At 46.5% G+C, this 21,599-nt stretch overlaps 1 pseudogene; it reads right to left on the bottom strand.

Moving 5' to 3' along the window:
- Positions 1–10,042: 10,042 nt before the first annotated feature.
- On the bottom strand, positions 10,043–21,291 carry LOC136509551 (very-long-chain aldehyde decarbonylase GL1-10-like; annotated as a pseudogene).
- Positions 21,292–21,599: the final 308 nt, after the last annotated feature.

The raw sequence follows: 21,599 nt of genomic DNA, 5'->3' as shown, positions 1-21,599 counted from the left end.
TTAGAAATAGAGTTAGAGAAGATTGGCACCAAAAACAGATTCAAGAGGATGTTTGTTGCTCTTAGACCATGTGTGGATGGATTCTTATCTGGTTCTAGACCTGTTATTAGGGTAGATGCTTCCTATTTGCATGGTAAATACAGGGGTCAGTTAGCTTCAGCTACTGGTGTGGATGGACATAATTGGTTGTACCATATCGCTTATGCAATTTTTGAGTCAGAAACTGAAGATAATTGGAAATGGTTTCTGCAGCAGCTGCATAAGGTTGTAGGAGATGTTCCAAATCTGGTTATATGTACAAATGCGTGTAAAGGACTAGAGAGTGCAGTGGGGTCTGTCTTCCCACAAGCTAAAAATATGGAGTGCATGAGGCATTTGTATTAGAATTTTTTGAAGAAGTATTCTGGTGAGGTGTTCACTGATCACTTGTACCCTGCAGCTAGAAGCTACACACAAGGGCTGTTTCAGTGGCACATGAAGAAAATTTTTGAGTTTGCACCTGAAGCCATTGAGTACCTTGAGCAGCACCACAATAGGATCTGGTACAGGTGTGCATTTTCAGAAAATAGCAAGTGTGACTACTTGACAAATAATGTTTCAGAGAGCTTCAATGCACAAGTAAAGAAGTTCAAAGGTCTGCTACTGCATGAATTAGTTGACAGAATCAGAGAGCTGATCATGGACAAGAGATACACTAGGAAGATGCTTGCTAGGCAGTGGACAGATGGAATACTCCCAAATGTGATGAAGGAGTCAAGGTATCAGTTAGTGATGTTGATATTGCAGAAGTGACCATCTTGGATGAGTGGAACAATCAGAAAAGACAAATAGTTGACTTGCAGAACCAAAAATGCTCCTACAGGCAGTGGCAGTTGACAGGGAAGCCCTGCAAACATGCTTTGGCATGGATTTTGTCCAACAGAGGGGTGAAAATTGAAGATTTTGTCCATGAGTATTACTCAGTGGCTAGGTTCAAGGCAACCTATGAGGACAGAATCGAACCTATCCCAGATAGGTCACAATGGCCTGTTGTGGAACTTGGATTCAAAGTGTTTCCACCATTGCTAGGCAGAGGAGCAGGAAGACCAAAGGTTCAAAGGCATAGAGGTTGCTTGGAGAAAAGGGCATCCAAAAAGAAGGTCAAATGTAGGAGATGTGGAGATTTTGGCCACTTTTCAAAAACTTGCAAAGAGGCAGAGATTGGAGAAGATGGTGAGAGAGCTCCACCAAGGAACAAGGCTAACAAAAGGTATGTTTCTGTGCACTAAATCTGTCTTGTTTTTCACTTCACAATATGTAATGTCACCTTTAAAAATGTAGGAAACAAGCTCCAATAAATGCAGCTGGTCCCTCCCAAGGCAAGAAACAGAAAGTTCAGAAGAAGCAGAAGAAGGGCACAACAAAGAAGAAGAAGACACCCATCAAGAAGAAGCTCAAGAAGGCAACAGCCGACCCACCTACTACTGTTGTTAGTAGCCTTAGGAGGCTAGTCTCTGAAGACTAGAGCTTGTCAGCAGCTTATGATATGCTTTTGTAATATCAGCAGTTGAACCTTGTTGTAGTTTATGGGGTACCCTAGTTTATGATATGCTTTTGTGTAACATTGTAGTTGGATTCCTGGAACCTTGTAGTTAGAATACTGGAACCATGTATGGTTGTGAACCTAGTATGCTGGAACCTTGTATGGTTGTAAGATCAGCAGTTGAACCTGGTATGCTGCTACTGGTATGCTGTTATGTTGATTTAAGTGTTGAACCTTGATTTAAGTGTTAGAATCCTAGAACCTTGTAGTTGGGTTTAAGTGTTGAACTGGTCTTGGTGCTGAGTCCCGTGCTACTGGTTTAAGTGTTGGCATTCCTCTTTGCCACAGGTCACTTGCAGCAGCAAGGTTCAAGCAGATCATTATCTGCTGAACTGGGAAACAACTGCAGTGCCTCCCTAGTGGGGCAACTAGAAACATGATCATTGTTTGAGCACCTGAACTGGGAATGCTTGAGTAGCTAGTGAGTGAGCTGTTGCATCGAGTCTTCTGTTTATCTTTGCCACCTTGGATCTGCATCTAACACACAGGAATTTGATGGATGAGTGTTCTTGTTTTCTTTCATCTTTCTAGAACTCACAACTAGGGTCCAAATTTGTTAAGACAGGTTTAGATAGTTTAGGTAACATTGGGAGCTCATCAATTGCACCTCCAAAGAAAGTTCATCCTGGATCAAATGGAATGCTTCTGCCAGAAGAAGCGGACATGTCATCACATCTCTCTATATCCACTAAGATGCCACCACCACCCCTGAATAGCATGCTGCCGCCGCCACCCAAAAACATGCCGCCCCAAGACCATGCCTCCACCGCCACCGCCCAAAAACATGCTACCGCCGCCAAATTTCCCTTTAGATGAGTTATTGTCAAGAAACGAGAACAAGACTTTTGCTTTAAAGGAGCTGACAGCACCTCCAAGGACCTTGGATGCAAGATCAGTCTTGCCATCTCAATGACAACCAAAGGAGCCTAAGGAACAAACAAAAGCCACACTTGAACCTCCATAATGCATTGTTACACTTGTTACATCTCTACATGTAAGATCTGTACCCATACATCAATAATTTGATATGTAGTCTGTAACCAACATTGACATTTATTTATTTTTTGTTAACAGTTACATCTAAAGCTGTTGAGCACTGAAAAGATGAACACAAGCTTTGCCCAAACATGACGACCACAGATCAAGTTAAGCTACCACAGATCAAGTTGAGCTCACTGGAAGCTAACCATAGATTTGTAACTTAATCAGAAGGTTTGGACCTCATCAGTACACAAAAGAAACAGGGAGCCACAGCTCCAACACAACCAACCCACACTTACATTAGCTGACTAACACACATTCTAGCTGTTTACTTCCACATGACAGCAACAACAAATGCACCAATCAGGACACCTACAAAGCCAAAAAAACTAGCGATACAACCGAACAATCAAGCACAATATGGCATTTCTTCGTGTCCAGCTCAAGCTTCGGCTCAGTAGGTTGGACCTTCAGTTTCCACAGATCAGCTACTACACTATCCATAGTTTGCTTCAACTCTTGCAATTCTTCCTTCAACTCGGCATAACAGTCAGCTGATGTCTCCTTACCAGTCTGCCACCGGCGTTCCCTTGCTTCCAAGCCCTCAATCTGCAACTCATAGCAGATGAAGCCGCAGGTAGTATGATCACCCTGCACACAAAAAAGCATCAATTAGAGTAGCATCAAGAGACACAGTGAGGTCAACAATGTCAAGAATCCTAACCTTAATGTTGTACGGGCACGTGAGAAACCATTGACCCTTTGTCGCCGGCTGCTTACTCTGGATCTGGACCAAAGGAACATGGCAATAAGGGCACTCCCTTCTGCCGCTGCCCGTCGCGCTCGAGCCTGTCGAAGGTACCTTCATCGGGCTTCCAGTCCACTGCCCGGCCATGGCTCCAATCGTCTAGGATCCGGGAGGTCAGCTCGGGCACGGGCGCGGGCTCCAGGACGCCGGTGGCTAGGGTTAGGGTTCGGGTCCCTGCCGTCGCCGCGTCGGGAGGATGAGTGAGAGACAGAGTGTGCGCGAGGAGGAGAAGGGACTGAGAGATGGGGCCACGGTCGCAGTGGGAGTCGCTGCGGGATTCCTCCAAGGTACAGATGCCCCTGTTTTCCCCTAGGGTTTGTTCCATGGGTTATTTGGATCGGTACCATTACAATTCTCAGAACTTTGAGATGTACCATTAAAATTCGTCTATCCGGACAAAAATACGAAAACAGATCGGATACGGACGGATATCACCAATATTACATTTGTTTTCGTATTTCTGTCCGGATTCGGATTCGAATACGGATAGTGTCAACAATGTCGGATAGGATACGATTGGATATCGACATCATAAATATGCGATTTAAGTATTCGGATACGGATACGGTATCGGATGTTGGATATCCGGACTCAGATACGGACAGATCTCAACCCCTCTAAATAGATTCGGTTTCGAATACGGTCGAAAAATATCCGTACCGTTTTCATCCCATAGGGAGGAGACTACAAGGCTCGATGACCCATGTGTCCTGCGGTGGCGGCCTCTCCGAGGCTGTGGCCGACTCGACCTGGGGCATGGGGGCAGGGGCGGATCCACTATTTGAGGGAAAAAATCGAAATTAGTGGGAATTCATATATCTGAATAGGAATAGCTTAGTGCGGATTTGGGGCGGCTCGATTTCGCACAGGGGAAGCGAAAGGAGGGGGAGTACCAGGTGGATTCTCGTCGCCGACGAAGGGGCCGGCCGACGAATACCTGGGCAAGGCCGCAAGGGTCGCGCAGCTCGCCCAGCCGTTGCCGCCCAGTCACCACCTCTGCTCCGTTTACTGCTGCTGCCTTGCTTTGGATTTTTTTTACACGGACTTGCTTTGGATTTTTTTAAGGCCTTGCTTTGCATTTGGCAGATGAACGGAAGATACTGATCACGGGACGAGTGGGGACTACTAACAGCATCTCCGAAGTCTTTCTAAATCTCATCCTCTAAATCATTATTTAAAAAGTCATTTACATAAAAAATCATTTTCTATATCTATTCATTTTCTAACAGTTTTTCTATATCTTATGCGTATCTAGAGAGTCATTCTCATCTTCTATTTTTTTGCTAACGAAAAATCTAGAACAAAAGATGGCTATATTTGGATAACCATTTAGAAAAGCTGTTTGAGGGTAGTTTTTCGCTAATATCTCTATTCGTAACATTTAGGAAGAATATAAAGAGTCTCTTGGAGATGCTCTAAGGCCCTGTTTAGATCCACCCTATCTAAACTTTAGCTAGCTAATTTGACTAGCTAAAATTTAGCTAGATAAAGATTAGATGGGGTTGTTTGGATACTCTAGCTAATGGGTGAATATTGATCCTATTGCCCCTTTCTTCTCCTTCCATCCCTATTGCTCCAACTGCAGTGTTTGCCGCCTCCAAGCCATCCTCGTGCCCCATCCACACCATCGGTCCCCGCTTTCTACTACCTCCCTGTTGAGCAGAAGCGCGCAAGCAATTACTACCTTTTCTTGGCGTGCGCGGCTCCTGATCAGAACGGAAGGCCCACGGGGGATCTCTCTTAGTGGTCTGGCCACGCGACATTGAGGCGGGGCGCCTGGAGCTCGGAGCCACTGCAGTTGGACCGGCCATGGAGTTCGGCTTCCACGCCGGCGACCGTCGCCCTTCCCTCGATCGATGCTTTACACCACCGCAAGGTAAGCGCCCTTCAATCCAGAGATCGAGACCTAGACTTGCAGTCTCCAAAAGTCCCCGCTCCCATGCAGGCGGGCCCTTCCATGGCGAGCCACGAGGAGGTGGAGCGGCGGCTCATTGAGGAGGAGATCCGCCGCGAGCTTGCCCTTACGCGCGCCCCACCGGTGGATCTAGGACTCGGCCAGCGGGCCACCCAGGTGTGGCTAGGCGGGCACGGCCGGCGGGCGTGGCCTGGTGTGGCCGGCGCGAAGGAGATGGCGGCAGGGGCTAGCCTCCTCCGCCAGGGCGTGAGCGACCTTCCTTCGCTGCTAGATACTCGAGGGAGAAGACCGCGGATGGGGAATCACGTGGTGGAACAGAGCCCGAGGGAGTGGATGCGGAAAAAAGAGGAGGGTAGTTTGGTCATTGAGGCCCAATAGCTAGTTTTAGTTGGGTTCAAACAGCTAATGGGATTGTGTATATTTTGGTCTTCGGCTAAAGTTTAGCTGGCTTTAGCTGTGGGTTTTTTAATCCGCCATAGCTAAATTTAGCTAGCTAAAGTTTAGCTGGTGGATTCAAATAGGGTCTAATTTGCTTTGGGTCATATTATTGTCAGGCTTAAGGAATTCTGATCAAGCGATTTGAAAAAAAAGAAGAATCTGATGAGGGGTAGGCGATTGCTGGAGCCTGGAGCCCACCGGTGACTGGTGAGGCCGTGAGGAGCTGGTCGCAACCGACGCGTCGTGGATGCCCTAGTGAAACCAGTATTAACGAAGTCTGATTTATAGGTTATTTATTTATCTATGGCTGATGTAGAGTCATATAGGACAGCTAACGTGGCCGCATGTCGATCAAAATCATTTTCAAGACCATGTAAATGACAACAGCAGCACTAGCATCCGAATGTCTGGACGGACCTCCCGCGTCCGGACGCCCGTGGGGCCCGCTCGCGCCACTCCCCTATGCTTCCCTGCTTCCCGCTCCCCTCCATGCACGGCGCCCCACCAGCTATATTAGGCAGCTACGGCAAGTAGCTCACATTGCAACATGCATAACACTCCCGATCAACTTTTGAAACATCCAAATGAAACAATTGTGACATACATACGAAACAGCTGAAACATTCGAAACATGCGCCTCAAACACATGCAAAAACACATGAAAACACTTGAATAACAATTGCAAACATATACAACATCAAGATAAAACACTTGCAACATATGTGTAAAACATATTCAACTTCCAGATAAACACACTTACAACATACATCTGAAAAAACAGATGAAACATTAAGAACAGACACTTGCAACATACGGGTACAATCATTGCAACATATGCAACATCTCAATCTACTTTTGTAACATCCGCATGAAACACTTGAAACATACCTACGAAACATCTAAAACACTTGAAACATGCACTTGCAACATGGGAGCCTAGGGCCGGGTGATTTCCAGCCATTGGTGTCGGAGTTGGCGCAGCGCGAGCATCACAACCACCACCATCGCTAGCGGCATCGAGCTTGGCTCGGCTGGGTGGGCGGCGTGCATGACGTGCGGGAGTGAGCGGCGCGGGATGGGGCACGCGGCAGCAGCGAGGCAGAGTGGGCGCGCTGCGTTCGGATGGGAAGGCCACGGCTAGAGAAGGCCGTCGCATTGGAGAAGGCCAGCGACTGGTGGGCGGCACGGTGGATGCGCCCGTGGTAGTCGCATGCATGCGGCAGTGGGGAAAGAAAATGTCGCTGTGTTTTTTATTTTTTGGAGAAACCGCGTCTTATTGAAGGTGGAGCGGAGGATGCCTGTTGAGCCCAATCGTTGGGCAGGCCCGGGAACGAGCCGTGCCCGTATGCCAGCATTATCGAAATGACGAATTCGGATGGTTTTAAAAATTGAAGGAGGCTAAAAAAATCTAGTTTATATAATGAGGTAGGCAAATCTAATTTCTACAGTAGTTGTGAAGTCAAATAGACTTTTCCTAATTTCGTGAAAAAATAGATTTTTTCCTAAGAGGACTACAGACACAATGCAGTTTTGTCATGAACATCATTGAAAATTCTTAAGTTTTCGCTATGGCAAAACCAGATGCCAGTGCCATACGCTGTGAACCAGACATTGAGGATGAAATGTGATGCAGCTATGTGTTACAAAAGGTTTCCCCTTTCTATATTATTTATATAGTTTCATATGCTAGATAGCTTCACACTCTAGCATTTAAAAATTGTCCCACCATGAATGTCATTTTACTTATCATCTGGACAAGCTAGGTAAGACACATCTAGATTAAATCACACCTACACTAGTAGAGAAACGACTTTCGGTTCGCACCTTTAGTCTCGGTTGTGTTGGGGTTCAGGAGGGTCTAAATTTTACAGGCACCAAAAACCCTTTTATCCCGGTTGATAACACCAACTAGGACTAAAAGCCATCCTTTAGTCCCGGTTGTTAACACCAACTGGGACTAAAGTCTCGGCTGGTTTCACCAATCGGGACTAAAGGTCTATCATCCGGGACTAAAGGTCCCTCACGGGTGAATTCAAAAGGAGGGCGCCCAGGACTTTGTCACATGTGTTGTGCAGTTGAGTTGGTAAGGAAGTTATGCACGAGGCAAGAGGTCTTGGTTCGAATCTCACGCACTGCAAGAGAGGTCTCTAGGATTTAAACTATATTTTTTAGTTCCGAGGATGTGCTTTAGTCCTGGTTGTGTGACCTGGAACTAAAGGCCTATTTATGTTTTCCTTTGTTAGTTTACTATATTTTAGACCCATGCACGGCTAAGCCTACCACGATGCACAAATGAAATAGCACCATACAAGCGTTTTGAGAAAGAGCTAGGGTGAATGTTACATAATGGTCTTTACATAATGGTCTAGCTAGGACGATTAGATGCGGATAGATGTAGGGCCTATGAGATTCCACGATCTAGCTAGCTTGTGAAAGCTAGGACGATGATTTCCAAATATCCACCAACTCTGTGAAGCCACCTTCCACAATCTCAAAATTTGAATGAACCTAGCTTTTACCACCTTATGGAATTATTGATGGATCCAAACGCAGTCCTAAACATGGTGGGATTTCTCAAATAGTATTTGTTATATGTTTCCTTCATGCACATGAACCCTCTATTTATAAAGGCAGGTTCTTTTCACTTGACTGTTTTTCCTAACTGCCTACTCGATTGTCTAGAATAACGAAGGACAAAATGGTCTTTACATAATTCACACTTGCACGTTTTCTCCTTTATTGTACCAAGTCCTTGGTCTACAATGATGGGCTTTGACTTTAATCTTTGGTCTCAACGCAAATCTTAAGAGCCTTCATTGGATGTCCTCACTACTATATATGGCAACAGTTTTCCTAGGTGGCCAAAAATGATTTTCGGAGGCGGGCACAACGCCTACGTAAATCAAGATTTACAGAGACAGACACTTCCATTAATATATTAAAAAATTAAAAAACAGTGAGCCCGTCGATGAGGCTCGCTGAGCCCATCAACGTGCCGTCACTGCCGCTTGCTGGATTTGTGCGTCGTCGCTGGATCCGTGCCGTCGCCATCGCTTGATCCACGCGACTGAAGGCCCCACGCTGGAGGTGGTGAAGGGAAAGAGGTGGTGTGCTGCGGAGAAAGGAGAGAGCCGACAGAAGAGAGAGGGGTGACTGTGGGTGAAGGGAAAGAGGTGGTGTGCGGGAGTGTCCAAAATCTAAGTCGCATATATATACGTGAACACACCACACGGCGATATAGTTGTGAGCTAGCTAATAGACACACAGTCAGAGTTTACATGGTCCCTCTAAAAATGGGATGTGTTGCCCGAATAAGCAATTCTAGGAATCGATGTCAAAATGGCGTCAATCTTAGAGCACTTTATATGTTGTGAGGAGTAGTCGCACTGATCACTACAACTGGCACTGATTACCTGCAAAGACCAACTCACACTTAATGAGTGTCGTCGTTGGCCAGAGACGTTAGGCGTATCTAAGCACAGTGAAGCAAAAAAAAAAACCATCCAGTTGCGACAGTGTACGCTAGGACGCCCGTCTTACCAGTGGGAGACCAACCCCACCTCGACATACCCTATATCGCAAACACCACGTCCTGCCTGTGGACATCATCACGTCCGTACACCCTACGTCTATCGTGCCTCCTTGACCAAAACCAAAGAGGAGAAGCCAATATCCGATGGGAGGCAAGATTTGTTGGCATAGAGATTAGATTCGACGCGGAGGAGGCTCACTTCAGCAAAGAGGGAACATATATATCCAACCAACTTGAGCCAACCGATGTCATCCATGCCAACTGGAGAAGAAAGAAAACCCCCACTACCATCTTCATTGTTATCCTTAGATTGGTTTACCGGCTAGTGGCTCAGATGTCAGCGAGAGAGGGATCGAGGAAGGGGATGGAAGTGTGGCGGCATCGGTGTTTTGCTTCCCAATCCGCCACCATGCGTGACAGGTACCTCAAATGTAGCGGAGTAGCAAGCAAAAAATATTTTTCACCAGGAAACTTATAATTATTATACTCATGATATTCTTAGCTAGTGGACATACAGATTACACGCGTACATTCACGCAAGGACTTGTTTGGATGAACTTACACCCACTGTGTAATCCCTACCGCCTACCGGTCAACAAGGATTGAGGTGGATTGGAGTGCAAGTGCAACCAAACAAGCCCTAAGAGTACATATCAAGAAACCATGTGGTAATAAATATGGATATTTGTTGGATATCCAATCTCTGGGCAACGGAACCAGTAATTGCATATATATGATGGATATATTCACTGTTCAACTTATTCACACATAAAATGTTAACTAATCTCACTCCTCTTTCCCGTTGTTGCCCTTCATGTTGTGTTCGGCCTTCATCTTCAGCTGCGCGCAAAGTAACGAAAGTAAGAGGCATGTAACGGGTGACATGTGATGCGGTGTAGCCACATGGAGACATTTTTTTGAAGTGGTAAGTAATACTAATTAATTATTTTTGTGCATAATTTCAAATTAGTTGGAAATGGAGGGGTAAATTTAATGAAGAACCAGATTGAGTTCAATTTATACTTGTATCCAGATGAAATCTAGGAAGGTGGCTAAAGTTTGAAGCTACCTTGGCCAGGTTTCCCTTGTGGTGCATGTAGCCCTGAAAAGAAAAGAAGAGAAAATATGAATAAGCTACTCAGATGATAGAGAGTTATGTATTCCGCGCGCATTTGCACAAGAAACTGTAGACCTACTTTGTTTGTCCCATATATGTAATCACAATATGTGAACAGAGAACCAAAATTGCTGTGGGTTTTTCCTCCAGCGTAGTGATGATAGTCGTGGAATTCTGCGCCCCCTAGAATGGGATCACCCTCATGAGGCTGAACGGGAAGTGGTAGCTACATTTACAACAAGGGATTAGTAATAATTCATGAATTCGTCAGAGACATGAGATAAACATCCCCTAATTAGAACAAAGTAGATCGATTAGAGGTGAATAACCTAGGTAGTTTATTTACCCGCAGTGTGTGTCGAAGGCTTCCATTATGCGGATGGCGAACAAGAGCCAGTGTGTGGTGACGTGGCTTGGCACGATCGCTGGCCCAACGAAGAGCGCGACGAGGTACAAGCTGAGCTCGGTGCCGGCGGCGTAGGCCGCGGCGAACCCTGTCGGCGCCGTCTTCTCGTGGTGGATGCAGTGGATCTTCTTGTAGCCCCACTTGGTGTACAGGAAGCGATGGAGCCAGTACGACAGGTAGTCGTCCACCAACGTACGAGTACACCATGAGGTGCATCGCTGTCTCCCATAAGGACGGCAAAGGAAGCCCCGTCCGGACCCAAAATAACTACAATAATTGTATGTATATATACGATCATATGAGAAGGTATAAGACAAACTGCAATGCATTAGTTAATTTAGTTGTTCTAGCTGAGGTGCCAGTGGTACTTACTAGCTTGATTTCAATGTAAGTTTTCCATTTCAAGTTGTAAGTTGTTTTAGCTTTTATAGTTATATAGTTTTTGCTACGCACTTAGGTATGCGCTATGTCTAGATATACATAGTAATAAAAAATTATATATATCTAGAAAAACCAAAACAACTTACAATTTGAAATGTAGGAAGTACATACTTGTTATTGTTTTATTCTTGAGGTTAACAATGAAAATCTTAATCTGTTTGGGAGCACTACACCACAATACTAGTATAGCGTCACACGTGTGTCGTTATAAGTTCACTAATATCGGTGAACAGTTGGTCGGTATAGTTGGCTCACAGATGAAGTGTCGGTAAATGTACCTTTTGTGTTGAACTATCGTCGCTATAGATATTTAGTTGTACAGTCTAACCGTCGGTCGGCATAGATAAGAAAAGAGAACGAACATTTGGTCGGTATAGGACGGTGCCTCTGGCGCGCTCTGAAAAAATAAGAAAGGCCCGTTCATGGGAAAATAAAGATGGGCCTTCACGCCAGCAGCCCAACTCAACACCAACTCCCTCAACCCTAACTCCCACGTCCAACTCCCCTCTCTCTCCCAATCTTCCAAAGCCGCCGCCCTACTCTTCTCTCAGTCTCTTCTCTCGCCTCGCCTGTAGATCGAAATTCACCCGGTGCCACAGCGAGGGATCAAGATCCATCCAGCGCCGCCGCATAGACCTTGAGATCTTGCTGGTGCCGTCTACCACTTCTCCCTTCTAAAGGCCTTCGGCTGCTTCCTATAGCTGGGTGGGATTCAAGGATGAACCGTCGGATCCAGGGTGGGCGTCCAGAACCATGACCTGTGTTAGTAGCAAGGGGGAAACGGATCGAGAGGAACAGAGCATGGGCGAGAAGAACAGCAGAGGCAGGAAAACAGATGAATCTCAGGTTCGAGTTCAGGGTTGTTTGTTTACAATATTCATGCCTCTCCACGGCAGAGATCAGAGCTCATATAGGAAACTCACACCTACTCCTAACTGGGCTCACTTAGCGACCCATTCTGGCCCAAACACCTTGGTACTCTTTACCTTGGGCCTCTTCATGCTTCCTCCTGCCTCAGCTGAAACCGATGAGCCCAGATGCTTAACCGGCGCCGGCCTAGGAGAAGGAATCCTGACATCCCCTCCCTCTTGCGCGCCTGGATGCCCCCAGACAGTGGCACGAGGAAATTGCTGACGAAGATAGTCCAAATCTTCCTAGGTAGACAAAGAAGAAGGCAATTGAGACCACTTAACCAAACCTTGGCGCACAGGTGCTGATCCCTTGATGATTGTTCGGCGCTGAAGAATCTTCTCTGGAATACTCCAGCGCATAGATGATGGTGGCAGCAGCTTCTCGACAATATGGTGAGCACCCACGGCCTTCTTTAGCTGTGACACATGAAAAACGGGGTGAATGGAAGAGGAGGCAGGAAGCTCCAACTTGTAAGCGACTGACCCGATGCGCTCAATGATGCGGAAGGGCCCAAAATACTTGAACGCCAACTTTTGGTTAGAACGATCAGCCAAAGAGGACTGCACATAAGGCTGCAGTTTCAAGAACACCCAATCCTCCAGCTGAAACTCACGCTCGGAACAGTTCTCATCCGCTTGTCTTTTCATCCTTTGCTTAGCACGGTGGAGGTGTTGCTTGATCAGATCCGTCATGAGTTCATGATCATGGAGCCACTTAGACAAATCTGAAATGGGTGAGTCATTGGCAGCATGTAGGCCAAACTGCTGGGGAGCAAATCCATAGAGCACTTCAAAAGGCGACCGCCCCAAAGCAGAATGCAGAGAAGTGTTATACCAGAATTCCACCACATCAAGCCAAGAGCTCCATTGCCGGGGACAAGCATGAACATAACACCGAAGGAAGGCTTCTAAGCACTGGTTGACGCGCTCCGTTTGGCCGTCCGATTACGGATGGTACGCCAAGCTCATACAAAGATCCACACCTGCCAACTTGAAGAGCTCTTTCCAGAAGTGACTGGTAAAAATGCGGTCGCGGTCAGACACAATTGCATTGGGCAGTCCATGTAGCTTATAAACTTGAGACAGAAACAGCTTAGCCACAGTTGCCGCTGTCAAAGGGTGCTTCAAAGCAACGAAATGGGCGTACTTTGAGAATGTATCCACTACCACCAAGATGCAATTGAGCCCCCCTGAAATTGGAAGACCTTCGATAAAGTCCATAGAAATGACCTGCCAGGCGCGATCAGGAACAGGTAATGGCTGTAGAAGCCCTGACAAGCGGGAGCGATCCGGCTTGGCTTGCTGGCATGCCAAACAAGAATGGACAAACTTCTGCACAGCGGACTTGAGACCCGTCCAGGCGAACAGCCGCTTAATGCGCTGGTAAGTAACAGGAATGCTAGAATGACCTCCAATGGCGCTGTCATGCATAGCAGCGATGATGCGATGCTGCAGATCAGGCTGATGACGAATCCAAACTCACTGATCATAATGCAACAGACCATCCCGATAGGTAAAATGGGGCACCGCAGAAGGATCAACAACCAACTTAGCAATGATTTGCTAGGCATGAGAATCAGACTCATAAGAAGCAGCCACATCTTGTAACCATTGAGGCTGAGCCACAGAAAGTGCTGAACAGTTCCTAGCTAGCATACGGGATAGAGCATCAGCAGCCTTGTTGTCATCCCCGTTCCTGTACACAATCTAGTATTGTAGTCCAATGAGCTTGGTGAACACCTTCTGTTGCCAAGGGGTATGCAAACGTTGCTCAGATAGCTGCACTAGACTTTTCTGATCAGTGATAATGCGGAACTCAGCATGTTGCAGATAACTTCGCCAATGATCCAATGCCATCAAAATGGCAAGATATTCCTTTTCATAGGTCGAGAGACCTTGGGAATGGAGGAAAGAGACTTGCTAAGAAAAGCTAGCGGGTGTCCTTCCTGAGTAAGCATAGTGCCAATTCCCGTCCCACTCGCATCTGTCTCCACAGAGAACGGCTTGGAAAAATCCGGCAAGGCCAGCACCGGTGCAGAAGTCAAGGCCTGTTTGAGAGCATGAAAAGCAGCATCATGTATAGTGGACCAAACGAACAGAGCCCCTTTCTTTAGCAACTCCGTCAGCGGATGAGTGATCACACCAAAATGCTTAACAAAGCGCTGGTAATATCCTACCAGCCCCAAGAAGCTACGGAGTTCCTTTACAGATGAGGGAACTTGCCAGTGTAGAACTGCCTACACTTTATGAGGATCCATGGCCACGCCGTGCTCAGAAATCACATGCCCAAGATACTTCAACTGACGCTGAGCAAACACACACTTGGATAGCTTAACCTGCCACTGGTCATGGCGCAATAGCTCCAACACTTGCCGGAGATGTACCAGATGTTCTTCAAGAGACCTACTGTAAATAAGGATGTTGTCGAAGAAGACCAGTACTCCTCGACGCAACAATGGCGCCAGAGTAGTGTTCATGGCTTTCTGAAAAGTAGCCGGGGCACCAGTCAATCCAAACGCCATCACACGAAATTCATACTGTCCCGAATGAGTTTGAAAAGCCATCTTTGGTTCATCGCCCACTTGCAGCCGAATTTGATGATAACCAGCAGTGAGATCCAAACAGGTGAACCAGGATGCATGGGTGAGTTCATCCAGCAACTCCTCAATTACTGGAACCGGATACTTAGCCTTGGCTGTGATCGCATTGAGGTGGTGAAAATCAACACAGAACCGGAATGTCCCGTCCTTCTTTTTGACCAGGAGAACATATGATGAAAAGGGACTCTTGCTAGGCTGAATAATACCAGCATCGAGCATTTTAGTGACTTGCCTCTCTATTTCGTCCTTGACTGAAGGTGGATAATGGTAGGGACAAACTTGCACAGGAGATGCTCCCAGAATGAGAGGTATAGCATGATCAAATGGCCGAGCAGGTGGATAACCAGTTGGAGGAGCAAACACTGACTCAAACTCCTTCAACAATTCTGAGACAGCTGGAGGAACATAATCCTACTGAGTGCGATCATCAGAAGAAAGTGTAGTAACCTGAATAACTCAGCCCTCCGGCAACTCCCTAAGCTTGCCCTGCAAACGCACTGTAGACTGACCATAGGGAATCAAAACCCACTTGTGCTACCAGTGAATTTGCATTGGACTATGGGTAGCCAGCCAGTCCATACCAATGATCATGTCATAAGAGGGCATTGGAAGAGCCAAGAAAGCTGAAGTGAACTTGCAATGATCAACTTCCCAAGACAAAGCACTGAAAGATTGCGGGCACTCAACTATACTGTCATCAGCAATGCGAACCTTTGGCGGATTGGCCAGTGATGTAGCACCTATCAACTTACTGGTCAGAATGGTGCTAACAAAGGAGCATGAGCTGCCTGAATCCACCAGAATCTGAATAGGAATGCCCTAGACAGTGCCTTCAAAATGAATAGACCTAACATGTGTGGGTGCAGCGACTGTGGTCAATACCTGAACAGCAAAAACCTAAGTACAATCATCCTCAGTGGTGACCTCTTCACATCACTCTGAGTCTTCACTGTTGTACATGTCCCAAAATTCTTGCAGTGCGTGTAACTGAAGAGCTTCAGGGCACTTATGGTCGCGAGACCATTTTTCGCCGCAACGAATGCAGAGGCCACAGGCGCGTCGATAGGAGCGAAGAGTATTCAGCTTGTCCTCGATGCCCCGAGGACGTCGCTCCTCCCTAGCCATGCCACCAATAGGGACACGCCCACCGCGATCAGGAACCGGCGCCTACTGCAGCATGGGCATGGCCCTGGACGGTGATTTCCGGTGACTCAGATCCACCAGTTCCTCTTGCAACAGGGCAAGAACACAGGCAGCATCCACGGTAGAAGGTCGTTGCATATGAATAGCAGAACGTATGTTATCACACAACCCATCCACAAAACTTAATGCATAAAACAAAGGATCTGTAGGTTTGCCATAAGCTAGGAGCTGATCAACTAAACTAGTGAATCGGTCAGTGTATTCCTGAACAGCCCCGGACTGACGAATGTGAAATAACTGTCAAATTAGCAACTCATATTGATCCCGACCAAAACGATCAAGGACCAACTGACAGAACTCCTCCCAACTCATCTTCTTCACCTTGAGATCTAAGGACTGCAGCCAGCGAGACACGGCTCTAGTCATCTGCATGGAGGCCACACGAATCCATTGACTGGGCTCAACCGTATACAAATCAAAATAATCATCACAACGACTAAGCCACAGCTTCGGATCCTCCCCATAAAAAACCGGAAAATCCATCTTAGGTAATTTACTACTAGAGTACTGCGGCCCCCAATGCGCGCGATGCTCATGCGGTGCGCCCCTAGCACTATGAAACTCCTGATCCCCCAATTCCAGCGCCGAGCTAGAAAGCGACTTGTGAAGAACATACTGATGTGTGGGCTGGGGAAGGGTCTCGATGAGCTTACCCTTGATCGAGGGTTGAGCCATGGGCTTGGACCCCCGGTGGTGATGTGCCGCGCCATGCCCAACAAATGGGCCGATGGCCGGGTGCCCGGCAGATGATGTCGCTGCGGCCACCACGGGATGAGGCTTGAGGACCCCAGCGGATGCTAACGGATCCAAGTCGAGCACCACACAACTCATGGTCTTGCGGAGCGCGGTCATCTCTTCGCGCATCTGCTCCACCACGGTGTCGGACTTGCGGACCTCGCCCAACTCCACGCGCAGCTCCGCCACCGACGCATCCACCTTGGGCTTCCACTCGTTGAGCACCTTGGCGGGCTCCTCCAAGCGATTGAACCGGTCCACGATGGAATGCACCACGGCCCCGATCCGCTTGCCCAGCGACGCCTCCACCTCTCCGATTCGGCCGCCGAGAGACGACTTGAGGGAGATCTTCACCGATTTCAGCTCATCGAGAAGAAGCTTGGAATTGGAATCCATGGCCCCGATGTGTTTCCTAAACCTGGTGAAGTGGTCGTGGATGATTTCGTGGGGTTCCAGGATGGAAATCGAGGCAAGGATTGCAACCTCCGATCTAGGCGGATGGATCGACTGGTTCGGCCAAGGAAGGATAGGCTCTAGATACCAATTTGTTAGCAGCAAGGGGGAAACGGATCGAGAGGAACAAAGCAGGGGCGAGAAGAATAGCAGAGGCAGGAAAACAGATGAATCTCAGGTTCGAGTTTAGGGTTGTTTGTTTACAATATTCATGCCTCTCCACGGCAGAGATCAGAGCTCATATAGGAAACTCACACCTACTCCTAACTGGGCTCACTTGGCAAACCATTCTGGCTCAAACACCTTGGTACTCTTTACCTTGGGCCTCTTCATGCTTCCTCCTGCCTCAGCTGAAGCCGATGAGCCCAGATGCTTAACCGGCGCCGGCCTAGGAGAAGGAATCCTGACACCTGCCATCTGCTCCTACTGCTTTGGAGGTACGTGAATCATTCGCGTGCTGCTCCGTCGTGGGCTCTTCTTATAGGTTTGGACCATGGAGACGACATGATTCTTTGGGGCTTGCCAGGTGGGTCCGCCACTGTCGCGACGAAAGCAGCAGCAGCAAGCGGATCTTGGCGCCCTGGTGTACAGGCACGGGTGGCCGGCATATGGAGCTTGGATCCAGCACGCATGGGACTCGCCTGGCTGTTTCCTGTTCAGCGTGGTCGGCGCTCTCAAGCTTTGCCAGCTATGACGAATTGTTGGCATTATGCTCTGTGGTTAGGCTGAGCGAAAGCTCTATTTAATTCCTACAGTAGTTGTTTTGTATACACGTAATACAGTTAGTGCATGTGCATAGTTGGTTTTTAATAATACATATAATACATGAAATAGAAGTGGTGTCAGTAGTTTGTGCGCCACATCCCTTTTGTACTGTTCAGAAAGGAAGCTTTGCAGGAGTTCACACAATCCTGCGCCTCCTTCCCTTTATAGTGTGTAGAGTACACACTATCATGTAGAGAGAGTTCACAATTTGATTCATGTTCACAGTTTCTGACTAAAAGCAGGAGTTCAGACTTTGATTCCTATTCACGCTAACTGACTAAAAAACAGCCATTTCACATTGAGACTCACACTATCAGGTACCATTTCAGAGAACAGATACACTAGTTTTCAGATAATGATAGCAACATGTAGCACAGATATAGAGTAACATACTAGTACTACATAGTTAACTAGTCGTGATGACAACAATAGGTAAGGAGTCATGATGGCAGCAACTCGTCTCATCTTGATCTTCTGGTTCGCCAGGTACTCATAACTGCAGAGAAGGCAGCATACTCTTAGAAATGACAAGCAATTCAGTTAGACTGCCATTGAAAGCTAGTTTCAGAACCTCAAAAAATAAGCAAGTTTCAGAGTATTGCATATTTGCATCTGTGAGTTGGTGTTAATTGTACAGAATTGTGATAGGTTGGTACTTTTGTAGGAACTTTTCTTCGAAGAATTTGAAAGGTCCAATTCCTGTAGAGATTGGTTGATTGACAGAGCTAAATAAAATCTATGTTTCACTATCTGCTTTCACGTGAATTCATGCTTTTCATTTGCTGCAAGGTGTTGACTTGATTCCCTTACTTGAGTGCAGTTATATTCAGTATGATAACTTCCAATTTATGATTAGATTTTAGATAATTTTTGGCTATTTGGTTTAGGGGTGGCTGGCAAATATAGTAACTTTATTTGAATTTTTCTAAGTGATTTGTCCATGTATGTGTTGTAGATAAGCATACCCTCTAACATGTAGCAAACCTTGTCAGATTAGCTAAGCTAGGGCACTAAGCACTTATGTTATAGGACTTGTATGCTTTGGGCAGGATTACATCATTGCACCCTGCTGGATTTTAGGAGCTCAAATAATGAGTAATACTGTACATAGGCTATGGTTCGCAGAAAAAGAACACTGGGCTGACCATTTGTGAGCCTCCCAGCATTCTGCCTGAAGAATCATGGCGTCATTTGTGAATTGACAAATATGATTGCTGCTTGCAACTATAGAAATGAAAGTTAGAATAATATTATTGGCAGCCTATCTCCAACTTTGCTAAAAGTTGTCGCTAATTGGATTCATATTGAATTTCAGGGCCATCCTACGAGGTGCTAGGCAGCATACCTGATGGTGTCAACAAGTTAAAGTGCTCATCGAAGCTGTATTTTGTTTTGAACTTGTTAGAGATAAGACTATGAGTTTGCTGTTAGTGAAATTTCAGCACTGAGCTTTAGGTGTTAGTGAGCTAAGCGTCACAAATGGTGGTTGTATGACTTTTTGGTCATAGGAAGTAGAGGTAGAGATGTTGTACCTATATGATGTTCACTTTGACCTTACATTGGGCTAGTAGCACCCATATGAATGAATCAATGTTATTGTTTTATGCTCATATTAATCAATGCCCAAGTTTGTATGGTTAATGTGTATTGTAATGAATGTCTGTGTGTTGATAATAGATAATTTGGGGGGTCATTAAGAAATTCAAATTAGCAACATATATATTGTCTCTATGTCAAGGTTTCATGTTGGACTGTTAGTTGTTAAAAGTATTTATAGCCTCAGACCATTTGTCGCTATTTATAGCCCCTAAGGCGTCAGACCGTCAGTTGATAAAAACATGTCGGTTGGCATAGGCTATACCGACGCCACTTTCAGCGATTCCAAGTAAGTGTCGCCATAGATCTATACCGACCGATAGAACGTCGCTATATCGACCGACGGTACGTCGCTATTCTGGGGCTGTGGTGTAGTGGAGATAAACGCTAAGCACTGTTTTCAACCGTTGTTTTATCACCAATTGACCAGCGCCTCGCATAGCGCTTAGCCAAGCGGTTTTGTTATATAGTACCCAAGTGAAAATCTTCTTCCTCACACCTGAATCTTTTGCTTTTTCTTTCTTCTTCTTAAATAGCATACATGGAAAACTAAATTCGGGTGAAACAATTGTCTCCCAGACCACCAACTTTTAGTTACTGACAAGTTATGCTGGATTAATATTTATATATACTCAGCTTGTACTAGAGCTAAGATAACTATATTTTGTAATTTTCAGGTATAATAGGTGGAACTAAAAATTCATGTTGGGAAAGAACATTTCAACCGATTCTTATGGCACCTTTAATCCAGGTGTGGAACTACCTTCTATGCACCCCGAACCTTTTTCTTATAACATACTTATAAAATTCATCAGGTGTATAAGGGACCTTTTCCACCGAGTGTGGAGTAGTAGACAATCCGTAATAAGCACATTCTAATTCCTATTTGTATCATTTATGAGAGAAACATTGGCTACATACTAATTATGAAGCGCCTAGCACATAAGCCATGCATGTTTATCTACTCTGATGATAGCAGGATTAACGTATAGGGCCATTTTGGTAGGGTTCTGGTTCTAGCTTCTATCTTGTGGAGCAGTTTCTCCTGAGAAGCTGAAACTGTTTTGAAAAACGTTTGAAAAATAACTATAGTGTCATTTTAGTTATCATCGGTGTCATATCCGTGAGGAGGAGCTGTTAGAAGCCACGTTTTCGTGGCTTAGCTCTGCCCGTTAGAAAAACGGCTCCGGCTGCCAAAGCTCTGTTTCTTGGATGACCATTTGGCAGGGTTTTGATGAGTGCCAGAGACACTCTAGAAGCCCTGCCAAATGAGCCTTTAATTCGCTATCTAGTCATGTTGACAATTACCACCCATTCGCTTCGCTAAAAAACAAGTCGAAACATTGTTCCGGCTGATTTGTTGTGAGAGAAAAACACTGTTCCGGCTGAAAAAACAAGCTAAAAAAGACGGATTATAAGATAAAAAAGAAACAGGGCCATAGATGGTGGATAGACAGGTGTGGAGCGAGACCTTGAATGCGGCGGAGCAGATGAGTGGGAAAGGAACCCAAGGCGGACAGGGTGACACCCTTGCCCTCCCATACTTAGCGGAGGTAGGTGGAAACCGGCGAGGGCTGCGGCACCCCGGGCTGGAGCTTGTGCCGCAGCGCGTAGCCCGGCGCCAGGTGCTGGATAATCATGACAGGCAGCGGCGCCAGAGCGTAAAAGACGAGGTAGACGAGGGCGACGTGCCACGTGAGCCACAGGCCCGGCATCGCCGCCGAGTACCGGAACCACAGGGCCTCCGCCCAGGTCATGGAGCGCCCCAGCGCTGCCTCCGCCTCCGCCGCCGTGCCATAGGGCATCATCCTCGCTCTCTAGCTAGCTAGCTTCAAGAGAGAGCGTGGCCGATGTACTTGTGTTCAACTTCAACAAGTAGCTATGGCTGCATGCTCGGCGTGGATCTATTGCCTGTGTATATTTATAATAATGGATGGCGCTTGCATGCCTTTGCTTGCTCTGTGAAGACGTGCGCTGTGCGGCAACAGTGCGCAACCATTAATGGATACCTCATACCTCTGCTCTTACTAAAAAAGACTGCGCCGTGCGAATCCACAATACGTTTTGCTATGCCGATTGCGAGAGCAGAGCAATAATCCATATCTTTTATAAAGTT

This window comes from Miscanthus floridulus, chromosome 15, assembly GCF_019320115.1.
Source record: "Miscanthus floridulus cultivar M001 chromosome 15, ASM1932011v1, whole genome shotgun sequence".
Lineage (NCBI taxonomy): Eukaryota > Viridiplantae > Streptophyta > Magnoliopsida > Poales > Poaceae > Miscanthus > Miscanthus floridulus.
This window is presented reverse-complemented; position numbering and strand designations above follow the sequence as displayed.